Below are 26,873 nucleotides of genomic sequence, written 5' to 3' on the forward strand. Positions count from 1 at the left end.
CTAAAAAAATACAAAAAAAATTAGCCGGGCATGGTGGTGGGCACCTGTAGTCCCAGCTACTCAGAAGGCTGAGGCAGGAGAATGGTGTGAATCCGGGAGGCAGAGCTTGCAGTGAGCAAAGATTGCCCCACTGCACTCCAGCCTGGAAGACAGAGTGAGACTCTACCTCAAAAAAAAAAAAAAAAAAAAAAAAAAGTAAAGAAACAACAGATACTGGAAAGAATGTAGAGAAATAGGAACACTTTTACACTATTGGTGGGAGTGCAAATTAATTCAACCGTTGTGGAAGAGAATGTGGCAATTCCTCAAGGATCTAGAATTAGAAATATGATTTGACCCAGCAATCCCATTACTGGGTATATACCCAAAGGATTATAAATCATTCTACTATAAAGACACATGCGCACACATGTTGATTGCAGCACTGTTTACAATAGCAAAGACCTGGAACCAACCCAAAGGCCCATCAATGGTAGACTGGATAAAGAAAATGTGGCACATATACACCATGGAATACTATGCAGCCATGAAAAGGATCAGTTCATGTCCTTGGCAGGGACATGGATGAAGCTGGAAACCATCATTCTCAGTAAACTAACAGAGAAACAGAAAACCAAACACCACATGTTCTCACTCATAAGTGGGAGTTGAAAATGAGATCATATCTACACAGGGAGGGGAGCATCACACACCAGGGTCTGTCAGAGGGTAGGGGTTAGGGGAGGGATAGCATTAGGAGAAATATCTAATGTAGATGACGGGTGCAGCAAACCACTGTGGCATCTGTATACCTATGTAACAAACCTGCACATTCTGCGCGTGTATCCCACAACTTAAAGTATAATAATTAAAAAAAAAAAAGAATTTAAAATATCCCTTTTAATACAATTAAAAGTAGTCTCTACTCTTTGATTCGGAGGTTCTGTCTTTCTTGTTGTAGTAGCTAGAATGCAGGATACAGGGTCTTTAGCTTCTCTGATCTGTCCCTGGTATTTTGTACTGCAGGATTCACCATCACCGAGCCTGTGGGAATTGAATTTTGGGCTTTGTCTCTTTTCCACACTTGCAGTTTTTGGCAGGACCCTGCTCACAAGAATAGCACCCTGATCATGAAGAGGTAAGGTATCACTTCCATGCTGGTAAAAGGAGAAAGAAAACATGCATTTTCTGGTCATTAACTGGATTGGAAAGGGAAGACATCTCACCCAACATGGACTCTTTCTTCTCAACTCTAGCTAATAAAAGTAAACTTTTTTTTTTGAGGGTGGAATGGTAGGGGGCAGGTTATTCTGTCTATGCCCATGTGTACTTCTTCCTTCTTTGAGGATACTACAGTGCCAAGTCTAGTATAATAGGTGTTAAAGGAAAAGAAAATTTGTTTCAACAGGAAAAAATTATTTATTTCTTTCTGGGGTCATACTTGTAGGCCTAAACATCTTATCTAGTTCCCCTCCTTTGATTCACCTTACAGAGTCCTCTGATGGTTGCATTGTATGTTTTTTCCCCCCAAGATATTAAGATCACTTCATGTAATGGAGTGAGCTTAGTCTATCTAGATGGGGTCTAGAAATTGAATATATTCTGAAAGATGATTAAATGTCTAATAAAATTGCTTAAGCATGAGAAAATATTTAATGTTTCACACTTTATAAAGTTTCATAACCCTAGAACAAAGACTCAAAGATAATTAAATAAAAACTAAATTATGAATTATGAATTTTGAGATTTTAGTACAATTGCATTACTCTAATATTTTATTAGAATTAGAATTCCTTCCAAAGAAAATATAATATAGTAAGATACATTAAAACAGAAAAAGCACCCTATGCTGAATGAAAAATTCTTATCATGTGATGCACAGTGACCCCAAAATGTCAACAAAATACTGCTCAGGAAATGCGTATTGATTTTCCTAAACTAGAGAGAACATGAGGTATTTCCCAGTGTTCACTAGTAGAAGCAATGCCAACTGAATTGAAACTTTCACAGTGTTAATCTGGGTTCTGTTAATTATGTACAACTTGAAAGGACAGGAATCACCTCTCAGTCCATCAGCTACTGATTCTTCTTTAGGTCATATTTTATAAAAAGTCCAAAAGTGGCAAATTATTTAACTGTTTAACACTGTGTCTCTGAGGAGCAAAATATTTTAGGCAAAAAGTCTCAGCTTTAAGATAAATAAATATTATAGTAAGTCTTTTGGGACAAAATATTACATTCTTATTGTTATATATGATAAAAACTTATATTTGTTAATTTCATCAGGATTTTATCTTAAAACAATTATGCCCTTTTTTTGTCATTACTAGCCTTCTTTCATGACCCAGTTGTGAAATATTTCTCAAAATCTATTGTTAGAGTATTTTAAAATATTTACTGTATAAAAACTTGAAGCTAATACTATGTAATTAATAGATGTACTAGTGTATGTGTGTGTGCGTGCACACACATTTAATAATTATTTTGGTTCCTGACTTCTTTTTAAAAATAATTTTACAACAGTTACCTTTAATATCAAGATTTGAGTAATTTATCATAAGGGGACCATGAATTGTTCATGTTTTCTATATTCAGCCTGTGCATATGAGATATGGCAACTCTACTGGTACTGAATGCTTCCTTAACATTCACATTTTTTAATGTTGAATCATATTTTATCTCATAAAATATATTTTTTGAACATTACCTGCCTATTTTTGTGGTATCAGATTCTCATATGTTAATAACTCAAACTTTATAACTTGAATCATGGATAGTGTAGTTGATTAGGAGTCAAGCAGTAATTTTCTGTGTGTTGGGAAAATTATTGAAATACTCTTTTCCTTTCTGTAATGCAAATCCTATTAGGCACAAAAATGTTTTGTGAAGAAGGGTGAAAAAGGGAGCCAGAGAATAATTTTAAAAGAAGGCAGAGAAAGAAAATTTAAAAAATTAAGTAGACTCTGTTCTGTTCCATTGGTCTATATCTCTGTTTTGGTACCAGTACCATGCTGTTTTGGTTACTGTAGCCTTGTAGTATAGTTTGAAGTCAGGTAGCGTGATGCCTCCAGCTTTGTTCTTTTGACTTAGGATTGTCTTGGAGATGCGGGCTCTTTCTTGGTTCCATATGAACTTTAAAGCAGTTTTTTCCAATTCTGTGAAGAAACTCATTGGTAGCTTGATGGGGATGGCATTGAATCTATAAATTACCTTGGGCAGTATGGCCATTTTCACGATATTGATACTTCCTATCCATGAGCATGGTATGTTCTTCCATTTGTTTGTGTCCTCTTTTATTTCACTGAGCAGTGGTTTGTAGTTCTCCTTGAAGAGGTCCTTTACATCCCTTGTAAGTTGGATTCCTAGGTATTTGATTCTCTTTGAAGCAATTGTGAATGGAAGTTCATTCCTGATTTGGCTCTCTGTTTGTCTGTTACTGGTGTATAAGAATGCTTGTGATTTTTGCACATTAATTTTGTATCCTGAGACTTTGCTGAAGTTGCTTATCAGCTTAAGGAGATTTTGGGCTGAGACAATGGGGTTTTCTAAATATACAATCATGTCATCTGCAAACAGGGACAGTTTGACTTCTTCTTTTCCTAACTGAATACCCTTGATTTCTTTCTCTTGCCTAATTGCCCTAGCCAGAACTTCCAACACTATGTTGAATAGGAGTGGTGAGAGAGGGCATCCCTGTCTTGTGCCAGTTTTCAAAGGGAATTTTTCCAGTTTTTGCTCATTCAGTATGATATCGGCTGTGGGTTTGTCCTAAATAGCTCTTATTATTTTGAGGTACGTTCCATCAATACCGAATTTATTGAGCGTTTTTAGCATGAAGGGCTGTTGAATTTTGTCAAAAGCCTTTTCTGCATCTATTGAGATAATCATGTGGTTCTTGTCTTTGGTTCTGTTTATATGCTGGATTATGTTTATTGATTTGCGAATGTTGAACCAGCCTTGCATCCCAGGGATGAAGCCCACTTGATCATGGTGGATAAGCTTTTTGATGTGTTGCTGAATCCGGTTTGCCAGTATTTGATTGAGGATTTTTGCATCGATGTTCATCAGGGATACTGGTCTAAAATTCTCTTTTTTTGTTGTGTCTCTGCCAGGCTTTGGTATCAGGATGATGTTGGCCTCATAAAATGAGTTAGGGAGGATTCCCTCTTTTTCTATTGATTGGAATAGTTTCAGAAGGAATGGTACCAACTCCTCCTTGTACCTCTGGTAGAATTCAGCTGTGAATCCATCTGGTCCTGGACTTTTTTTGGTTGGTAGGCTATTAATTATTGCCTCAATTTCAGAGCCTGCTATTGGTCTATTCAGGGATTCAACTTCTTCCTGGTTTAGTCTTGGAAGAGTGAAAGTGTCCAGGAAATTATCCATTTCTTCTAGATTTTCCAGTTTATTTGCGTAGAGGTATTTATAGTATTCTCTGATGGTAGTTTGTATTTCTGTGGGGTCAGTGGTGATATCCCCTTTATCATTTTTAATTGCGTCGATTTGATTCTTCTCTCTTTTCTTCTTTATTAGTCTTGCTAGTGGTCTGTCAATTTTGTTGATCTTTTCAAAAAACCAACTCCTGGATTCATTGATTTTTTGGAGAGTTTTTTGTGTCTCTATCTCCTTCAGTTCTGCTCTGATCTTAGTTATTTCTAGCCTTCTGCTAGCTTTCGAATGTGTTTGCTCTTGCTTCTCTAGTTCTTTTAATTGCGATGTTAGAGTGTCAATTTTAGATCTTTCCTGCTTTCTCTTGTGGGCATTTAGTGCTATAAATTTCCCTCTACACACTGCTTTAAATGTGTCCCAGAGATTCTGGTATGTTGTATCTTTGTTCTCATTGGTTTCAAAGAACATCTTTATTTCTGCCTTCATTTCGTTATGTACCCAGTAGTCATTCAGGAGCAGGTTGTTCAGTTTCCATGTAGTTGAGCGGTTTTGATTGAGTTTCTTAGTCCTGAGTTCTAGTTTGATTGCACTGTGGTCTGAGAGACAGTTTGTTATAATTTCTGTTCTTGTACATTTGCTGAGGAGTGCTTTACTTCCAATTACGTGGTTGATTTTGGAGTAAGTACGATGTGGTGCTGAGAAGAATGTATATTCTGTTGATGTGGGGTGGAGAGTTCTATAGATGTCTATTAGGTCTGCTTGCTGCAGAGATGAGTTCAATTCCTGGATATCCTTGTTAACTTTCTGTCTCGTTGATCTGTCTAATGTTGACAGTGGAGTGTTGAAGTCTCCCATTATTATTGTATGGGAGTCTAAGTCTCTTTGTAAGTCTCTAAGGACTTGCTTTATGAATCTGGGTGCTCCTGTATTGGCTGCATATATATTTAGGATAGTTAGCTCTTCCTGTTGAATTGATCCCTTTACCATTATGTAATGGCCTTCTTTGTCTCTTTTGATCTTTGATGGTTTAAAGTCTGTTTTATCAGAGACTAGTATTGCAACCCACGCTTTCCTCAGAAATAATACCACACATCTACAGTCATCTGATCTTTGACAAACCTGAGAGAAACAAGAAATGGGGAAAGGATTCCCTATTTAATAAATGGTGCTGGGAAAATTGGCTAGCCATAAGTAGAAAGCTGAAACTGGATCCTCTCCTTACTCCTTATATGAAAATTAATTCAAGATGGATTAGAGACTTAAATGTTAGACCTGATACCATAAAAACCCTAGAGGAAAACCTAGGTAGTACCATTCTGGACATAGGCATGGGCAAAGAGTTCATGTCTAAAACACCAAAAGCAACGGCAGCAAAAGCCAAAATTGACAAATGGGATCTAATTAAACTAAAAAGCTTCTGCACAGCAAAAGAAATTACCATCAGAGTGAACAGGCAACCTACAGAATGGGAGAAAATTTTTGCAATCTACTCATCTGACAAAGGGCTAATATCCAGAACCTACAAAGAACTCCAACAAATTTACAAGAAAAAAACAAACAACCCCATCAAAAAGTGGGCAAAGGATATGAACAGACATTTCTCAAAAGAAGACATTCATACAGCCAACAGACACATGAAAAAATGCTCATCATCACTGGCCATCAGAGAAATGCAAATCAAAAACACAATGAGATACCATCTCACACCAGTTAGAATGGCGATCATTAAAAAGTCAGGAAACAACAGGTGCTGGAGAGGATGTGGAGAAATAGGAACACTTTTACACTGTTGGTGGGATTGTAAACTAGTTCAACCATTATGGAAAACAGTATGGCAATTCCTCAAGGATCTAGAACTAGATGTACCATATGACCCAGCCATCCCATTACTGGGTATATACCCAAAGGATTATAATTCATGCTGCTATAAAGACACATGCACACGTATGTTCATTGCGGCACTATTCACAATAGCAAAGACTTGGAATCAACCCAAATGTCCATCAGTGACAGACTGGATTAAGAAAATGTGGCACATATACACCATGGAATACTATGCAGCCATCAAAAAGGATGAGTTTGTGTCCTTTGTAGGGACATGGATGCAGCTGGAAACCATCATTCTTAGCAAACTATCACAAGGACAGAAAACCAAACACCGCATGTTCTCACTCATAGGTGGGAACTGAACAATGAGATCACTTGGACTCGGGAAGGGGGACATCACACACCGGGGCCTATCATGGGGAGGGGGGAGAGGGGAGGGATTCCATTGGGAGTTATACCTGATGTAAATGACGAGTGGATGGGTGCTGACGAGTTGATGGGTGCAGCACAGCAACATCGCACAAGTATACATATGAAAGAGAAGTAGTATTTCTAATCACAACTTTAAAAGTCTTACAGAAGTAAAAATATAAATTAAATCAGCATAATAAGAAACCTATGAGATAGACCCAAAGAAATAAAAATTGTTCTATCATAAAGACACATGCATATGTTTACTACAGCACTACTCACAATAAGAAAGACATGAAATCAACCTAAATGCCCATCAACAATAGACTGGATAAAGAAAATGTGATACATATACACCATGGAATACTATGCAGCCATAAAGAAGAATGAGGTTGATTTTCAAATTCTGTTGGCAAGATGGCCAAATAGGAACAGCTCTGGTCTGCAGCTCCCAGTGAGACCAACACGGAAAGTGGGTGATTTCTGCATTTCCAACTCAGGTACCCTGTTCATCTCATTGGGACTTGTTAGACAGTGGATACAGCCCACAGAGGGCAAGCAGAAGCAGGGTGGTGCGTCACCTCACCAAGGAAATGCAAGGAGTGGGAGAGACCCCCTTTCCCAGCCAAGGGAAGCTGTGAGAAACTGTACTATCCAGCTCATATACTACACTTTTCCCACGGTCTCTGCAATCCACAGACCAGGAAATTCCCTCATTTGCCTACACCACCAAGGCCCTGGGTTTCAAGCATAAAACTAGGTGGCCATCGGGCAGACACCCAGTTAACTGCAGGAGTTTTTGTTGTTGTTGAGAATTAGACACCCACACAACAATGGTGGGAGACTTTAACATCCCACTGTCAATATTAGACAGATCAGTGAGAGAGAAAATTGACAAGGATATTCAGGACTCAAACTCAGCTCTGGACCAAGTGAACCTAATAGATATCTACAGAGCTTTCCACCCCAAATCAATAGAATATACATTCTTCTCAGCAACACATAACACTTATTCTAAAATCGACCACATAATTGGAAGTAAAACACTCCTCAGCAAAGGCAAAAGAATGGAAATCATAACAGACAGCCTCTCACACCACAGTACATCAAATTAGAATTCAGGATTTAGAAACTCACTCAAAGCCGCACAACTACCTGGAAACTGAACAACCTGCTCCTGAATGACTACCGGGTAAATAACAAAATTAAGGCAGAAATAACGAAGTTCTTTGAAATCAGTGAGAACAGAGACACAATGTAGCAGAATCTCTGGGACACAGCTAAAGCAGTGTTTAGAGGGATTTTTATAGCACTCAATGCCAACATCAGAAAATAGGAAAGATCTAAAATAGATACCCCAACATCACAATTGAAAGAACTAGAGAAACAAGAGCAAACAAATTCAAAAGCTAGCAGAAGACAAGAAATAACTAAGATCAGAGCAGACCTGAAAGAGATAGAGACACAAAACTAAAACCCGTCAAAAAAAATCAGTGAATCCAGTATCTGTTTTTTTGGGGGGAAAAAAAAAACCACAAATAGATAGACCACTAGCCAGATGAATAAAGAAGAAAATAGAGAAGAAACAAATAGACCCAATAGAAAGTGATAAAGCTGATATCACCACTGATCCCACAGAAAGACAAGCTACCACCAGAGAATACTGTAAACACCTCTACACAAATAAACTAGAGAATCTAGAAGAAATGGATAAATACTGGACACATACGCCCTCCTAAGACTAAACCAGGAAGAAGTCAAATCCCTGACTAAACCAATAATAAATTCAGAAATTGAGGCAGTAATTAATAGCTTATCAACCAAAAAAAAAAAAAAATAACCAGGACCAGATGGATTCAGAGCCTAATTCTACCAGAGGTACAAAGAGGAACGGGTACCATTCCTTCTGAAACTACTTCAAACAATAGAAAAAGAGGCACTTCTTCGTAACTCACTTTGTAAGGCCAGCATCATCCTGATTCCAAAGCCTGGCAGAGACACATACACACACAAAGGAAAATCTCAGGCCAATATCACTGATGAAGATCGATGCGAAAATCTTCAATAAAATACTGGCAAACCAAATCCAACAGCACATCAAAAAGTTTATTCACCACAATCAAGTCAGCTTCATCCCTGGGATGCAAGACTGGTTCAACATACACAAATCAATAAACATAATCCATCACATAAACTGAACCAACGACAAAAACCACATGATTATCTCAACAGATGCAGAAAAGGCCTTCAATAAAATTCAGCACCACTTCATGCTAAATCTCTTAATAAACTAGGTATCAGTGGAACATATCTGAAAATAATAAGAACTTTTTATGACAAACCCATAGCCAATATCATACTGAATGAGCAAAAACTGGAGGCGTTCCCTTTGAAAACTGGCACAAAAGAAGGACGCCCTCGCTCACCCCTATTCAACATAGTATTGGAAATTCTGCCCAGAGCAATCGGGCAAGAGAAAGAAATAAAGGGCATTAAAATAGGAAGAGAGGAAGTCAAACTGTGTCTGTTTGCAGACGACATGAGTGTATATTGAGAAAACCCCATCGTCTCTGCCCAAAAACTCCTTAAACTGATAAACAACCTCAGCAAAGTCTCAAGATACAAAATCAATGTGCAAAAAATCACAAACATTCCTATACACAAATGACAGACAAGCAGAAAGCCCAATCAAGAGTAAACTTGGATTCACAACTGGTACAAAAAAATAAAATACCTAGGAATATAACTTACAAGGGATGTGAAAGACCTCTTCAAAAAGAGCCACAAACCACTGCTCATGGAAATAAGAGAGGACACAACAAAATGGAAAAACAATCCATGCTCATGTATAGGAAGAATCAATATCGTGAAAATAGCCATACTACCAAAAGTAATTTATAGATTAAATGCTATTCCCATCAAGCTACCATTGACTTTCTTCACAGAATTAGAAAAAAAGCTATTTTAAATTTCATATAGAACCAAAAAGAACCCATATGGCCAAGACAATCCTAAGCAAAAAGAACAAAGCTGGAAGCATCATGCTACCTGACATCACACTACACTACAAGGCTACAGTAACCAAATCGGCATGGTACTGATACCAAACGAGATATATAGACCAATGGAACAGAACAGAGCCCTCAGAAATAATACCACACATGTACAACCATCTGATCTTCGACAAACCTGACAAAAAACAAGCAGTGGGGAAATAATTCCCTATTTAATAAATGGTGTTTGGAAATCTGGCTAGCCATATGCAGAAAAGTGAAGCTGGACCCCTTCCTTACACCTTATACAAAAATTAACTGAAGATGGATTAAAGACTTAAACATAAAACATGAAAGCATAAAAACCCTAGAAGAAAACCTAGGCAGTGACATTCAGGACATAGGCATGGGCAAAGACTTCATGACTAAAACATCAAAAGCAATGGCAACAAAAGCCAAAATTGACCAATGGGATCTAATTAAACTAAACAGCTTCTGCTCAGCAAAAGAAACTACCATCAGAGTACACAGGCAACCTAGGGAATGGGAGAAAATTTTTGCAGTCTATCCATTTGACAAAGGGCTAATCCAGAATTTACAAATAACTTTAACAAATTTACAAGAGAAAAACAATGCCATCAAAAAGTGAGCCAATGTCCTGCATAGATACAGTGTAACACACTTTTTAAAATTTAGGATGGTATTTTGTTTTGGTTTCTTTGCACAACTAATTTTCACTACTTAAAAAAATGCTTCTATATAGCTTGTTATGGACACAATCTTGTAACAAATACCTATTTTGAAAAAATGTACTTTAAAAATATTAAAGAAGAAATTTAAAAGAAATAACATTAACATTTTATTTAGACATTAAAAGCTGTTAAAATAAGCATGGTTTAGGATTAAAAAGCTCAGTGTTGTTTTTAAATATTTGAAACAACTGCATTAAAAATTCAGAATGTGTAAAAACCTGTTAAAGGACAGTAGTAAATTTGAGATATATGAAAACTCCCTGATGGGGACAGAGAAAGGAGGAAACTATATGCTTTCTGTCATTGGTGGTAATAAGAAATATGAATTTATCAATTGTGAAAGCACCTATGGCTGTTCATCTATTTTGGATTCTAGGAGGACAAAACAGTGAAAGATTTATTGCTGGTTTTGTTGTTGTTGTTGTTCTTGCGTGTTGGTAACTGCATCTAAAATAATCGAATGTTTATCTTGTAAAATATATCTTCAGGGAAGAACTTGAGGAACCACATGAGTGCTAAGACTTGCCTCAAGATCAATAATTATTTGCAATGTTCTAGCCATGGAGCCTGGGAATAGTCAGGGGAGGAATACTGTGCAATCAAACCAAAGGGTGGGACAATATCATGTATCAGAAAGAATAAAGAAGAACATTTTGGCCATTCTATTATCAGAGATTCCAATAGCAGCTGGAGATCTGGGTCATACTAGAATTATCTAACAGTAACTGCAAAATGCACAAATTCATTTCCAAAGGTTTAATGTTTCTATTATACAGATAAATTGACAGAAGAGTAAGAAACTTTTTTGTTGACTCGTTCCTGATAAGTTATTTATTATAATGCTTTTTTACAAAAATGCTTCAAATTTCAAGTAGCTTTACTTTTAGTGTTTGCATTTTTTTCTAGTAAAGTTTTCCAATACCCTACTAAATTATATACAAACATCAATGTACCTGATTTATCAGTAAAAAGAATGACAGAAACATAAAACTACATTTAAGCTTAGAGTTATTGTGCAACATGATTTTGTATTTAATTATTATCATCAATAATTTTGTTTCATTTGCTTTCGTAGAAATTTATTTTTTCTGTGGCACAAGTACAGATTTTGAAAAATGCATCATTGTTTAACATATTTTTCTTGGAAAGGTAGTAAATGTTTATTAATATGACATTATCTTATTAGTAATTCCAGACTGCGAAGAAAAGTATTTTTATGCAAAATGAATAAAAGAGAAATTTTCTACCTAAAAATTTTGAAGAATGTATGTCATCTTAGAATATCTGTGCAGCAAACCTCCATGGGACACGTTTACCTATGTTAACAAACCTGCACATCCTGCACATGTACCCCAGAATGTAAGATAAACGTTAAAGGGGCAAAAGAATATTATAGATATTAATGAATAACTATTATACTCAATGATATAGTAAGAAATCTTTAAATGGCTGTCAAAAACAAATAATAAATAAAGAAACCCTGAGTTTACTTTCATTTCTACAAATTCTCTCACCATGGCATATTTCAAACTACCAATTTGGCATTCATGAAAACCGAGTTGGAAAGAGTTATGCCCAGTTGGCTCCAGTGACCTGGTGGGAGCCAGCTCCAGGACATCAGTGATTATATCTTGGTAATCTTTAGAAGGCACACCATAAATTTTATATAACAGAGATTAAATAAATGTTCATTTAATCAAGCAAAATATGGTGGTTTTAAAATTACACTTTATAATTGCAAGGGTAGATTTTAAAATGTGTCATCAAATAAGTAAATAATTCATTGCAATTTAATACTTCTTCCAATACATTTGAACACTTCTTCCACTATATATTTGATTAATAAGATTCAACACTTGCCACTTTCCTTGAAGAATCTCTAAGGGAACTACTTTCAGTTCTGGTTCTGCAGTATATGTATTCTCTCTCACCTTTCTACCAATCTATCCATATAGTCTGAATAGATGCTCTTTTCTTTTGTTTTTCTTTGTCTATATTTACATATATTCTTAATACATACTCAATCTGTTTCTTGCATACACTTAATACACATTGCTTTGGATAATCTATATACATATGTGTGTGTATATATCTACTTCTATAATTTTTATATATACATATATTCACTTATCTATACTGATTCATGACATTACCAATGCCTATTCCTTTCCCTTTCCTTATTAAGGTCTAACATTTTTGTCATGATGTCAAGCTTGGCTTATAATTCACAATTTGAGCTAAACAACCTAACAAATGAATTGGGTATATTTAATGCATAATATACACTGATTTCTGCTAAAATATAAAGGTGAATATTAGATTTTTTTTCTATTTTTATAAAAGGTAGAAGTTAGTATAATGAAGTCTCCAAGCCCTTAAAGTGATTGTTCAGAGGATGGCAACGGAAATAAAAGGAAAAAAGAAAACTTCAAATTTCTGATGCAGGAGATAAAATTTGTCAATTCACAATTCAGTTTTTTGATGGTTACCTACATGGAGTCAAATATTGATCTGAGGATAAACATTTATATTCTCTATTTTGTTTTACTTACAAATTAATTGAAATAACTTTAATAAAATGCAGAAAACAAAGAAAGAACAATTACTATAAGGGCAAAGACAGAAATCTGTTCCAGGCTAAGAAAAGAAGAGATTTTAAAAAAAGAGTTTGGCATAAGAGAGTTGCCACAGTTAGTCAGTGTCATAGTTTGCAAAACAAACAGAAACATGTGATACATACTCTCTTTTAAAGAAAAGTACCATTTTATTTGTCAAATCAAAAATAATACAACTTTTTCTCATGTCTAATTCAAGATAATTTTCCTTGGAAAATCTTTAGGTAAGTGTCACCTGTGAATTAAACATTACCAATTAATGATTTGTTCATATAAGCTTGCAATAATAGCTTGCATTATATCTTATGGCAATATTTATATGATATTTATTAGCCCAGTTCTAAAACTTGCTAATCACCAGTAAAACCACACCTCTTGTCTTCAATGAGCAAACAGTAAATAAGATTTACAGAAATAAAGAGAACTTGTATTTCTAAAAAGCATTTTTTCACTGTTATCAGAAATACTTCTGATGATAAGCACCTTTGCAAAATTGAAAAAAAAGTTGTGTGTGTGTGTTTTTTTTTTTCCTCAGGTTCTCCCTCTCACCTCTGAGTCCATGTAGTCAATGGGCAGCAGTGAGAAGTTTATGGAGCCTTTTGAAAAACATTTAGTCGAGCAATGTGTACCAAATAATACAATTTGGAAGGGCTTGGAGAAACATGTGAGGTCAAGACAGAGTTGCCTCCACAGAGTACTATGAAATACAATAATCAATTTTGTCTCCAGCCATCTACTTTTATTTGTTTCATGCTGCTTTAACTCTCTCCTCTTCATATCACAGAACTCTTTCTTTCTCACAGGTACTACTAAAATATTGCCTGAGCATTTTGATCTCCAGCCAGTTGAATTGTTTGTGATGTTTTTTAGTGTTTCGGTGTTGGCTATGAAGGCATCGGAATATGGTGGAAAGAGCACTGAGCTAGAGGTCATTTAGTGCAGTGTGTGCACACTTGGTTGGACCTCAAAAAACGATAATGTATCAAAAGTATTTAAAAGCAAAAGAAAACATAAAACTGGATACAGAATTGGGAAAACTCTGTAATTCAAGGTATAGGGGAAGGAAGAAAGTGTTATCTATTTTATGGAGCAGTTTCTGAATGCATAGCAACATCTACATGCATCTACTACTGCCCATGGACCAGAACATGGTGGTGTTGCAACATGGTGACACAGAACCCAGGAGTGAGCAGTATCATGCAAGGCAGGCTAGCAGAAGGTGAGTCCCCTTCGAAAAATTCTATCAGTATATATTTGACATCAGGCTCAGTGAGTCCAAAAAAGAATTTGGATTACTTGGAAGAATAGTAAGAAAAATTAGCAAGGCTGCAGTTCAAAAGCAACCAGAATTGGGAGGTCTCTAGATACGGAACAGGACCAAAGTATAACTATTGAATTAATTCATCAATTCTCAAATATAAAAATTAATTTCAAAGGTTAAGAGGCAGTTGGAACCTGCAAGAAGAAGAGTTTAGTGCTAATCATTACAGAATGAAAGCTACTTGATCTAGGTTTATAAGAGATATCACATTCATTTAAGTTTGATTTTTAGATAAACATTTAATAATTCCAATATTGGAGACATATTTATATTACTGTGTAATAAATTAATCTTTAAAAGATAGAAAGACTCTCATATATATTGCTATCATATATATTTAATATAATATTTATCTATCTATCTATCTATCATCTATCTATCTATCTATCCATATCTGGACTTTCTAAGATGTTTAATTAGCATAGCTGTTTACCCCTGAGGCCATAAGAGACATAAAAGATTAGATTTAGAATTTTGACTCTGTCACTGAATACTTTGTAATACAGTGAAATTTTATTATCTATTAAGTGAACAAATAGTAATGTGGTTTTATTATTTTCAAAAGCAATTTAAATTAATATCTAGAGGTCTAATTTACCTCATGCATCACAGCAACTATTTAATAAATAAAGATTTTTTAACCCATTGGTCTTTGAAATCACGTTATATTGGACTGTATTACATTATTACTTTCTCTTTCATGTATTAGGAGGTACAGACAGCACATGTGCAAGGGAATCACAAAAATATGTATAATATAAAGATGAACATATTCCTATGTGATGGTTTGGAGTAAGGAATTTCTATTTTCTCATACTTCCTAGATAATTGTAATATGTAGAAAGAATAAAAAGATTACCATAGTCACTAGAAGGATTTGGTAGAAATAAAGAGAAGAATCATTAGTTGAAAACCGTGACAGAGGGATACAGGTTAAATTAATGTATATGCTGGCCTGGCGCAATCACGCCCGTAATCCCAGCACTTTGGGAGGCTGAGGCGGGCAGATCACCTGTGGTCAGGAGTTCAAGATCAGCCTGGTTAACATGGTGAAATCCCGTTTCTACTAAAACTACAAAAAATTTGCCAGGTATGGTGGCATATGCCTGTAATCCCAGCTACTCAGGAGGCTGAGGCAGGAGAATTGCTTGAATCCGGGAGGCGGAGGTTGCAGTGAGCCAAGATCACACCATTGCACTTCACCTTTGGCAACAAGAGTGAAACTGAATCAAAATAATAATAATAATAATAATAATAATAATGTATATGCTAAATGTTGATCTAAAAGGTAGCATGGCAGTGAGGTACGATAAAGGAAAAATAGATAATTTGGAATTTTATTTTTTTCTTTATAATTCTGTTCATTTCATCTTATATAACATGAAGTAATCTTGTTAGTAGCAAATTAGTTTGAAGTAATTTATCTTCCTCGTAAGTTAAACATTTTACACTTCTTGAACCCCACATTTAACCTTAAATTATTTACCATAAAATCTGTTTTTTTTTTCTGTTATTTGTATAATAACACTAGCTTAGGCGGCTCCAGAGACACTGAAGATACTAGGCAAGAACAACATTTCCACCTCATCACACGTATAGACATCATGCATAATTAACAAGTTTCCGATATATTGGAGAGATTCTTGGATTCTTTCCCATGTATATCTGCAATTTTTAGACAATTCTTATTTTTGATTAGTATAATAACAGAAGAAACTAAGATGCTCCTAAAAACCAAGAAACACAGATTTTTGCCATTTCTGCCACCCATTTACAAAGATGGTTATCAGTTTTCCCTGGTGCTTTGCACTCTAGTACAGCAGTGCCCTTGTTTTATATTTCAAATTCTGATACAAAATAATGTTGAAATGACTGAGGGGAATCATTTGTAGCAGTTTTATTACCTCACATGGGAGAAAATAGCAAAATAAATCAACAAAGCAAATGTGTACTAAAGCAAGTGCAAACAACACTTATGAATGATGAAAGTAATGGCATGGGATCTAAAGCTACTTATCTCTATAATGACTTTTTATAGCAATTCTAACACCTGCCCATTGAGGGTGAATGGAAACAAAAGTCACCTTTGAACAATCCTCTTTTCATTAGTATTTATGCCTATGGTTTAGTAAAGGTCCCAGTTTATGGTATGCATTTTTAGATGTGAAATTTTCTTTTCTGAAGTTTGCTTTGTTTTCTTTCCTGTAAAATCATGAAATTATATGAGTTTCCTTTTGCTAAAAGAACCACTTTCACAGGTGGCATACAGAGATATTTTTACGTATATTTTCCACTTTCAATATTGCTTCTACTATTATAATTGTGACTTATTCCTAAAAACAGCAAAAACAAATCATGTACATGTTTGTTTTTGCACTCATCAGGTATAATTTGTTGACATGCACATATTATGTGAAATAATTATACATAATTTCCTAAGGAGTGACTATAAAATTTGCAGGAAAGCTGAGTATCATGTGCTAATTGAGTCCTTGAGTCCTCATTTGATGTCTGCAAGCAAGTTTCCTATGTGGATGTTTCCCTTGCTACTCCCTGAAAAAAAATACCGCATATATATGCAACACACACACATACACCCATATGTACACAGACTCACACGTAAACAAGTATACCTCATTTTATTGTGCTTCCCTTTATTTCATTTTGCAGATATTGCATTTTTTAAAAAAATCAGAAGTTGGTGGCAACCCTGCGTACAGCAAGTGTATCAGAGATATTTTTCTAACAGCATGGGCTCACTTAGTGTCTGTGTCTCATGTTTTGTAATTCTCACAATACTTCACACTTTTTCATTATTAGTATATTTGTTATGCTAATATGTCATCAGTGAACTTTCATGTTACCATTGTAATTGTTTTGGAGTGCCACGAGCCATGTCCACATAACATGGCCAATTTAATCAATAGATGAGTGTGTATTCTGACTGCGTCATTGACTAGCCATTCCCCTACCTCATTCCCTCTCTTCAGGCCTCACTATTCCATAAGACACAATAATATTGAAATGAAGCCAATTAATAACACTTCAGTGGCCCCTATGTCTTAAAGTGAAAGAAAAGTTGCACGTCTCTCACTTTGAACCAAAAGCTAGAAATAATTAAGCTCAGCAAGAAAGGCATGTCAGAAGTCAAGATAGGCCAAAAGTTAGACCTATTGTGCCAAACAATTAGCCAAGTTGTGAACTCGTAGGAAAAGTTCTTAAAGGAAATTAAAAGTGCTACTCTAATGAACACACAAATAAGAAAAGAGAACAGCCTTATTGCTGGCATAGAGAAAGTTTTAGTGCTCTGGATAGAAGTTCAAAACAGCCATAATATTCCTTTAAACCGAAGCTTAATACAAAGCAAGTCCTTACTCTCTTCAATTACACAAAGGCTAAGAGAGATAAGGAAGCTGCAGAAGAAAAGTTTGAAAATAACAGAGATTGATTCACTCTGCTAACTTCAAACTTTAAGAGGTTAAAGAAAAGAAGTCATCCCCATCACATATAAGTATAAGGCAAAGCATCAAGTGCTGACAGAGAAGTTCAGCAAGTTATTCTGAAGATCTAGCTAAGATAATTGTAGAAAGGGCTACAACAAACAAGAGATTTTCAATGTAGACAAAACAGTCTTACATTGAAAGACAACTTTCATAACTAGAGAGGAGAGGCCAATATTCACCTGGCTTCAAAGACTAAAAGAAAAGGCTGACTTTCTTGTTAGGGTCTGATGCAGCTTTAAGTTGAAGCCAATGCTTATTTACAAATCTGAACATATTAGAGCCCTTAGGAATTACAATAAATCGACTCTGCCAGTGCTGTATAAATGAAACAAAGTCTGTATGACAATGCATCTGTTTATAGCATGGTTTACTGAATATTTTAAGCCCACTGTTGAAATCTACTGCTCAGAAAAAAAAAAGAGATTTAAAAAAATATTTCTGCTCATTGATGATACATATTGGCCCCCAAAAGCTTTGATGGAGATGTACAAGGAAATTAAATTTGTTTTTGTCTCTGACAACACAGCATCCCTCCTGCAAGCCATGTATCAAAGAGTAATGTCAATTTAAAAATTTTATTATTTAATAAATATATCTGGTAAGGCTATAGCTGCCATATATAGTGAGTCAAATGATAGATCTTGGCAAAGTAAGTTGAAAACCTGAAAAGGATTCACCATTCTAGACGCTATTAAGAAAATTGAGGATTCATGGGAGGAGGTCAAAAGATCAGTATTAACAGGAGTTTGGAGGAAGTTCATTCCAACTCTTATGGATACATTTGAGATGTTCAAGGTTTAAATAAGGGAAGTTACTATAGATGTGGTAGAAATAGCAAGAAAACCAAAATTAGAAGTGGAGCCTGAAGATATGACTGAATTACTGAAATCTCATGATAAAACTTGAATGGATAGAGAGTTACTTCTTATGAATGAGCAAATAATGGTTTCTTGAGATGGTATCTACTCCTGGTGAAAATACTGTGAACACTGTTAAAATGACAACAAATGATTTAGAATATTACATAAACTTAGTTAATAATGGAGTGACAGGGTTTGAGAGGATTGATTCCTATTTTGAAAGAAGTCCTTCTGTGAGAAAATGAAGGACTTTTCCTTCATTTTGAAGGACCAATGAACAGCATTACGTGCTATTCAGGAAAGGAGGAATACATCATGTGGCAAACTTCATTGTTGAATTATTGTAGTAAGTTGCTACAGCCACTCCAGCCTTGGCAACAAGCACTCTGATCAGTTAGCAGCCATCAGTATCAAAGCAAAACCTTCCAACAGTGAAAAGATTCAGACTTGCCGAAGGCCTAGATGATTGTTAGCGTTTATCAGCAATAAAGTATTTTTTAAATTAAGGTATGCACATTGTCACTTCAGACATAATGCTATTGAACACTTAATGAAATATAGTGGAGTGTAAACATAAACTTTTATATTGGCTAGAAAACAAAACAAATATTTGAGTTACTTTATTGAGATATTCACTTTATTGAGGTGATCTGGAACCAAATCCACAATATCTCCAAGGTATGCCTGATACACACACACACACACACAGATATACATGACAAACATGTGTATGTCATATGTGTGTGTATGTATATATAAATATGTGATATTCCTCAGATATCTGCTTAGCTTTCTTCCTCACTCATATGTCACCTTAAGACTGACACATTCACTTTTGAAGTATTTACAACTTAAAGCCTCATGGTAATTCCATAGCTCATTTCACTTAAACTACCATTTATTTAACACTTATTTCTCTAGTGCTATGGACTGAATGTATTTATGCCCCCTAAATTCATATATTGAAACCCTAACCCCCAAGATGATGATATTGGGAAGTGGGAATTTGGGAGGTGATTTGATCATTAGGGCTTTGCCCTCATGATAGAATTACTCTCCTTACTGAAGAGTCCCCACAGACTCCCTCTGCCTCCCCGTCCTGTGTAGACACAGCAATAAGACAATCATCTATGAACCAGAAAGAGGGTTCATAGACCAATTTTGCCATCACTTTCATCTTGGGTTTTTGTTTGTTTGTTTGTTTCAAGAACCATGAGAAATAAATATGAATTCTTAACATATGTTACAAAATTTATTTAATTCTCTATATTTGAAATAATTTGTATATCTTCTGCATTTTCACATTCTTGATTTTCTCCAGGATGGTGAGCTGAGGTAGTTGTGATGTCAGTGTAGGCATACAAACCATACTGTACTACAAATAAATTTTATTCAGCACATATTTCCTAATTATCTGCCATGCAACTAGTGTAACTGTTAATTAGGAGAGCTATTTGGCCAAAAATGCCATAGAAATAGATGTTTTGAAAATTCTGATATTGACAAAATGTGTCCATATAGAACTTTTTATTTTTCCCACAGATGCAGAAACTGGCACTGGAAGAATAGGAAAACTACCACTATATTGCTGGAATCTAGAGAATTATTCCAGTAATGTACTTAAAATGATAAAGAACTTCCAAAAGAAAGGTGAGGATTGTGACTTCTTTATTTTACCCACTGAGGAATTATACTAGTTAATTCTGCCCTCTCCAGGTTTCCCAAACATATAGAAAACCAGGTCAAGACCTGGAGATAGAACAAGTGCTAAGCTGTATGGACATACATTTGAAGTATCTTATATTTGTGTAAATTTTGAGAAATACAGTCATGCAGTTTATGTTCAAAGACCTAGAATGGAAAATTCTGAGCAGTTCATAGTTAGCAGGTATTTCACAATGAGAATCTGAAGTGGAAGCCTAACACACTCCTGCCATTGCTGGAATCAAATTTGAGGACAAATAGAGTCAAGAAGTTATTCCATGTATAATCATCTTGACTGCAGCTGATGAGAGTTAGTGGAAGAGAAATGTACAGACCTCCTGGATAAACATAGCCATATGGGAGTAAACATGTCCAATGAACAGAGATGTATGCACAGAATAGAGAGTGGAAGAGATTTGATAAGTAAATACTTAGAGGTAGCGCGCCTGAATTAAAACTTTCACAGTTCTGTATTAACATTCTCCCAGCCCTAGAGATTGCTTCTATAAATTACTGACTCAGATAGATTCACTGCCATTTGAAAATAAATGAAATTATGAGATTTATTTATAGCTACCACAGAAAGAAAACTTGGAAGAAAACAATATAAAAAGTTATGAGAACACTCATCAGTTAAAAAAATGCAGTGAAAATTGAAACCTGCCACAAATGGTTCTCCTCATACAAACACTAATTTATGAAACATAGCAGCTTTAGAATAAGTTCAAAAGAAAATTTTAAAAAGTCAAGGAAATATAATTAGGATATCAGAAATGACATGGGAAAAAAAAACACAAAGCTATTAGAGAAAGGAAAGCTATATAAAAAGATACAACTTTTAGAGTAAACACCGCTAACACTGTCAAGAAGGTTGGGCTTGTGTGAGAAAAGCAAGAAAAACAAATGGAGAAGAACATAGAATAGGAAGATATGGTAGAAAAGGAATACAACCTAGATCTTACAAGTATATAATCGTTTCTATATAATAAAATATAGAAAACATTAAAATATATATAGAGAAGAACATTTCTTTTAAAAATATGAAAAGAAGTTGATGTCAGATGCACATCATATGCCAGGGAAAGTTGATTAGAACAATCTTCACAGAGTCTGATGAAGTTATTTGACTTCAAGCATGATAAATAGTCTGTGGACATTCAGGCCTAAAAACTTCCGTCGTCTGGAATTTAACTATTTATATGGCAATGCACAGTCCCCAAAGAAGTTAAAGCTATGAATAAAGTCTTTCTGGTGGTGGGGAGGAGAGAAGTAGTATAAGGCAATTGATTCTCATCCAAGTTCTAGTTCATGTAAAAAGGAAAAAAGTCATTCTTGTTGACTTAAATCCTCATGGAAGGCCCAATGTATTCAAAATTCTTGTAAATTACAAAAACTCACCATAGCCAGCAAATTAAAAGACACATTTGTAAAAGATCTTGGGAAAGTAAAACATATGAAAATTTAAAAAAAAATTAAAAAGTTAATGACTAGGTCTTCATAGGTCTAAAACAAAAAGGAAAAAGAAACATATGAGAATTCCTGGATAGGACATTGAATATGTTACAAACCTTGAAAACAAATAATAATATATCTCACAAAGTATTAAGTAAAAGTACTAGGTAAGAATTGGTGAGAAAGTTGAAGTAACAAAAGCTACTCGGAGTTAAGAAAATATAGCAATTTCCGTCCTGTTTCTGACTCTCAAGGGAAATTGAGTACAGTAGATGAATCAAGTTCTATATACTTGATATAATATTTAGGGCATCATGGTAAACATGGTAGGATCTAAAACCGTAATACAGACAGTAAGACTGGAGATTTATTGGATGTAGTCCTAAGTGAAAATCTGTTAATCACATTTTTTGTAAGGGCAAATAAAAATCTTTTCAAAATTGTTAAAACAATGGTTTAAGTATCTCATTAGTCATTAAAATATAATAAATATAATACTAAAAAAATATGAAAATATGAGAAGTGATACAAATGAAAGAGGGAGTCAGATGAAATATAAGTCCTCTGTTCTATTGCCCAAGTCCCAATTCATACCTACCTATATTTTCAGTTACTCTTGCTTAATTTCACCTGACCTCAGGTGATCCGCCTGCCTCCACCTCCCAAAGTGCTGAGATTATAGGCATGAGCCACTACACCCGGCCAATTTCACCATTTTTTCATGTTTTTACTGAATATATATTTTTTAATTAGGTAAAACAGAAAATATCTAAAAGTTGCATTCTGTTATCAGCGGTAAGAATTTTTTACTGACACTGTTTGTTTCTATTGTTCATTTTGTGTGTATCTAAGACTGTATTTGTTTGTGTTTTTTTCGTATGATACCAATTCACTTTGTAGACTACGTATGTAAAAGTCATTTATCTATCCTTGAACAATTAAATTATTTGGTGGGCTGGTGGAGATTAAAGTATTTGAGTAATCTTGATTTCAGCTGCATCACACTATCCTCAAGCTTTTACTTTTTCAGTAGGAGAAAATTAATTTGCATAATCCAGGCAAATTAAAAGATTCCAAATATTTTCTTCAAAATTGGTCATCAAAAATAAAATCCCCAGAAGGTTTTTTCCTGATAGTACATTCTTTGACACTACATTCCTCAAGACATAACACACCCCTGCCTTCTTTTCGTTGTGAATTTGCAAAATTATTGAACGCTTCAACTCCCACAGTTGATAGAAGGAGATTCATACATTAGAATGAGGTTGTGGTGGAGTCATTCTTACTTTCTAACTTAAAAAAAAAGCTCTTATGAAATAAAGCAATGTATTTGATATATATTAGTTGGGAGTACAAGGCAATGTAGCGTAAGTGCAGTTACACCATCAAGTTTTTTCAGTAGTAGTTACTGTATCAGAGGTTTAAACATGAGCCCGCTGAAATTAATTTCCCAACCTGTATATACAAATTATATTAGGGTATGTTCAAAATTTGATTGTGTGGGTCAATTTTCTGAAGTACATGGTGGGTTTTTTTTTTTTTAACTTTTATTTAAAATTCAGAGGGAAATGTGCAGGTTTGCTACGTAGGTAAATTTGTGTCATGGGGGTTTGTTGTACAGATTATTTTATCACCCAGATATTAAGCTTAGTACTTATTAGTTGTTTTTCCTGATCCTCTCCCTCCTCCTAGCCTCACCATCCAATAGGCCCCAGTATATGTTGTTTCTCTCTATGTGTCCATGTGTTCTCATCATTTATCTCCCACTTATAAGTGAAAACCTGTGGTATTTGGTTTTCTGTTCCTGCTTTACTTTGCTAAGGTTACTTGCCTCCAGCTCCATCCAGGTTCCTACAAAGGACATGATATTGTATTTTTTTTTTTTTAAGTTCTGGGATACATGTGCTGAACATGCAGCTTTGTTACATAGATATACATGTGCCATGGTGGTTTGTTGCACCTCAACTCGTCATATAGGTTTTAAGCTATACCATGTACTCATGTCATTCGTTTTTTATTTTTTACTTCAGCTAGACATTGGGGTTATTAAATTATATTTTATAATTTAAATTTAAACAATTATATATTTTATAATTTTTCATAAAGGATTTAAACTAAGAATAGATATTTTGAATAGTTACTGGAAATAGAAAGTAACACATAAATCACCACAACTTTTTTCTTTCTTAAGAGTTCTTTTATTGTTTTTTTTTTTTTTTTTTTTTTTGAGACAGAGTCTGGCTCTGTCACCCAGGCTGGAGTGCAGTGGCATGATCTGGGCTCACTGTAAGCTCCGCCTCCTGGGTTCAGGCTATTCTCCTGCCTCAGCCTCCCAAGTAGCTGAGACTACAGGCGCCCGCCACCACACCTGGCTAAGTTTTTGAAATTTTATTAGAGACGAGGTTTCACCGTGGTCTTGATCTGCTGACCTTGTGATCCGCCCGCTTCAGCCTCCAAAGTGCTCGGATTACAGGCGTGAGCCACCGGCCCCAGACTTCTTTCCTTTTCCCTTTTATTCTTCCCATTCATGTGTTTTTTTTCTCACACTTTTTCTCTCTTCTTTTTCCACATTTCTTTTTCTCCACTTGTCTTCTTTCCCTCTCATGCTTCTTCACATTGAAATGTTGATCTTTTATCACCTTTCTTATTCTTTTTCTGGTCCCATTTTTTCCACTTCATCTATTCTGGAATGATTTTTTTTCTTTGGTTTCTTTCCCAAGAACTTCTTGTTCTTTTACTTACTATTTTTTAATCAATTTTTTCCTTCCAAATTTTATTTTATGTTCGGGGATACATGTGTCAACTTGTTACATGGGTAAATTGTGTGTTGCCGGGTTTGGTGTCCAAATGATTTGATTACCCAGGTAGTCAGCATTGTACCCAATAGGTAGTTTTTCGATCCTCAATGTCTTCCTACTCCCCACCCTGAAATAAGCCCTGGTGTCTATCTTTCTTCTCTGTATGTCCACATGTACTCAATTTTTAGCTCTCATTTATGAGAACATATGATACTTGGTTTTCTGTTCCTGAGTCAATTTCTTTAGGATAATGACCTCTAGCATCATTCTGCCATAAAACACATGAATGCACATGTATTGCGGTACTTCCCACTCTCGTAAAAACATGGAATTATCAAGATGCCTATCAGTGGTGAACTGAATAAAAATATGGCATACATATAAACCATGGAATACTATGCAATCATTACAAAGAATGAAATTATGTTTTTGGCAGCAGCATAAGTACAACCAAAGGCAATTATTCTGCTACTATTTGTCTATGCTTCCATCTTCCTAGGCTTCTTTTCTTCCTTTCTTTCTCATCTCTTTGTCCCCTTCTTCTGCACACCCTACACTCTTTTTCATTCCATGTCTTCATAATAGTCCTGACACGGAAGATAAATAAATTCCTAGTTCTTCCCAAAGAACTTGACACATCATATTCCAATTTCAATTTCCATAAGTCTAATTTAGGGCTTTTTGCATTATGCAGAGATTCATACTAACCTATGTAAAACATTCCCCACTTCACTAGCATTTAAATTTGAACACTATCTTAGATCCATTAAGTTCACAGTAATTTTGAACGCAAATTCACCATATATATTTTCAGTTTGCTTTTCTTCTGCTCTTGTTACTTGCTGAGTAATTTTAATTTTTATAAACCCAAAATATTTGCCCCCATTAAAATATTAACAGGTTGTAACTGTCAGCAAAATTCACTAAAAAATATAAATTTGTTTACATAAAAATGATAAGCCTATTAGTGGTATTTTAACAGACCATAAAAGAAAATAACCACATATTCTCATATACTTCCAAGAAAGAAAGAATTATCAAACTCTACTTAGCAGAGACGTGAGAGGATGATCAGAAAATAAGTTATTTTGCCTCAGACTTCCCTGGGAAAGACCTACTTTATTAGAATTAAAATAAGTGGCTTATTTTAATTTAAATTCATGAAAGCACACACTACCTCTCAGCATGTCTATTGGTAAGTTTAACGTATTTGTCTAAATTCAATTTTTATTCTTCCAGCTTACAGATAATGAAGACAAATAGGTTTCATATGTCAAACTCTGTCACTGCTTGGAGAAAACTTTTAAAAACCCATCACCTATTGCCTACATTATTTATTTAAAATGTACAGAAACTTTTTTAGTCCATTAATAATATGGGAAAGACAAGATGTCTTTGGATTTTAATATAAGCAAATTTGTCACCCTTTCAAATTTACATGTGCTTTTGGAATTAATTAAATTTGAAACTCTTACTTCAAGATTATAGCCTAGATTGTTTTCTAAGTATTCATTTTGAAAAGAAAAACAACAAATACTTTGCATTACTTTTACCCCAGACATTATACTCAGTTTACATAGTCAATTTATTTTTCTAACTTGTTCTACAGTCTTAATATTTGTTTTTATTCTCAAACTTATGAGGCTACTTAAAAATGTATTTCCAGGCCAGGTGTGGTGGCTCACGCCTATAATATCAGCAATTTGTGAGGTCAAAGCAGGTGGATCACTTGAACTTAAGAATTCGAGACCAGCCTGGACAATATGGTAAAACCCTATCTCTATAAAAAATAAACAAAATTAGCCAGGCATGGTGCCACATATCTATAATACCAGCTACTTGGGAGGCTGAGGCATGAGAATTTCTTGAACCTGGGAGGCAGAGGTTAGAGTGAGTCAAGATCATGCCATTGCACTCCAGCCAGGGCAACAGAGCAAGACTCTGTTTCAAAAAATATGACATACATATAAACCATAAAAATGAATAAAATTATGTTTTTTGCAGCAAAATAGTTGCCATTAAAGGCAATTGTTCTGCCACTACTCTCTCTCTCTCTCTCTACACACACACACACACACACACACACACACACACACACACACACACACGTATTTCCAAAAGTCTCAGTGCTGTTTTAAGCTTTACATAGTTTATTAATTATCTTACTAGTATCTCATGAATATTCTCATGACTATCTCCAAGGCATCCAGGAATAACTTTTGTCAGTCCCCAAGTTGAACTAAGCTATGGCTCTTCAACAAAGCTGCCT

The sequence above is a fragment of the Macaca nemestrina genome, chromosome 14 (genome assembly GCF_043159975.1).
Source record: "Macaca nemestrina isolate mMacNem1 chromosome 14, mMacNem.hap1, whole genome shotgun sequence".
NCBI classification, from domain to species: Eukaryota; Metazoa; Chordata; class Mammalia; order Primates; family Cercopithecidae; genus Macaca; species Macaca nemestrina.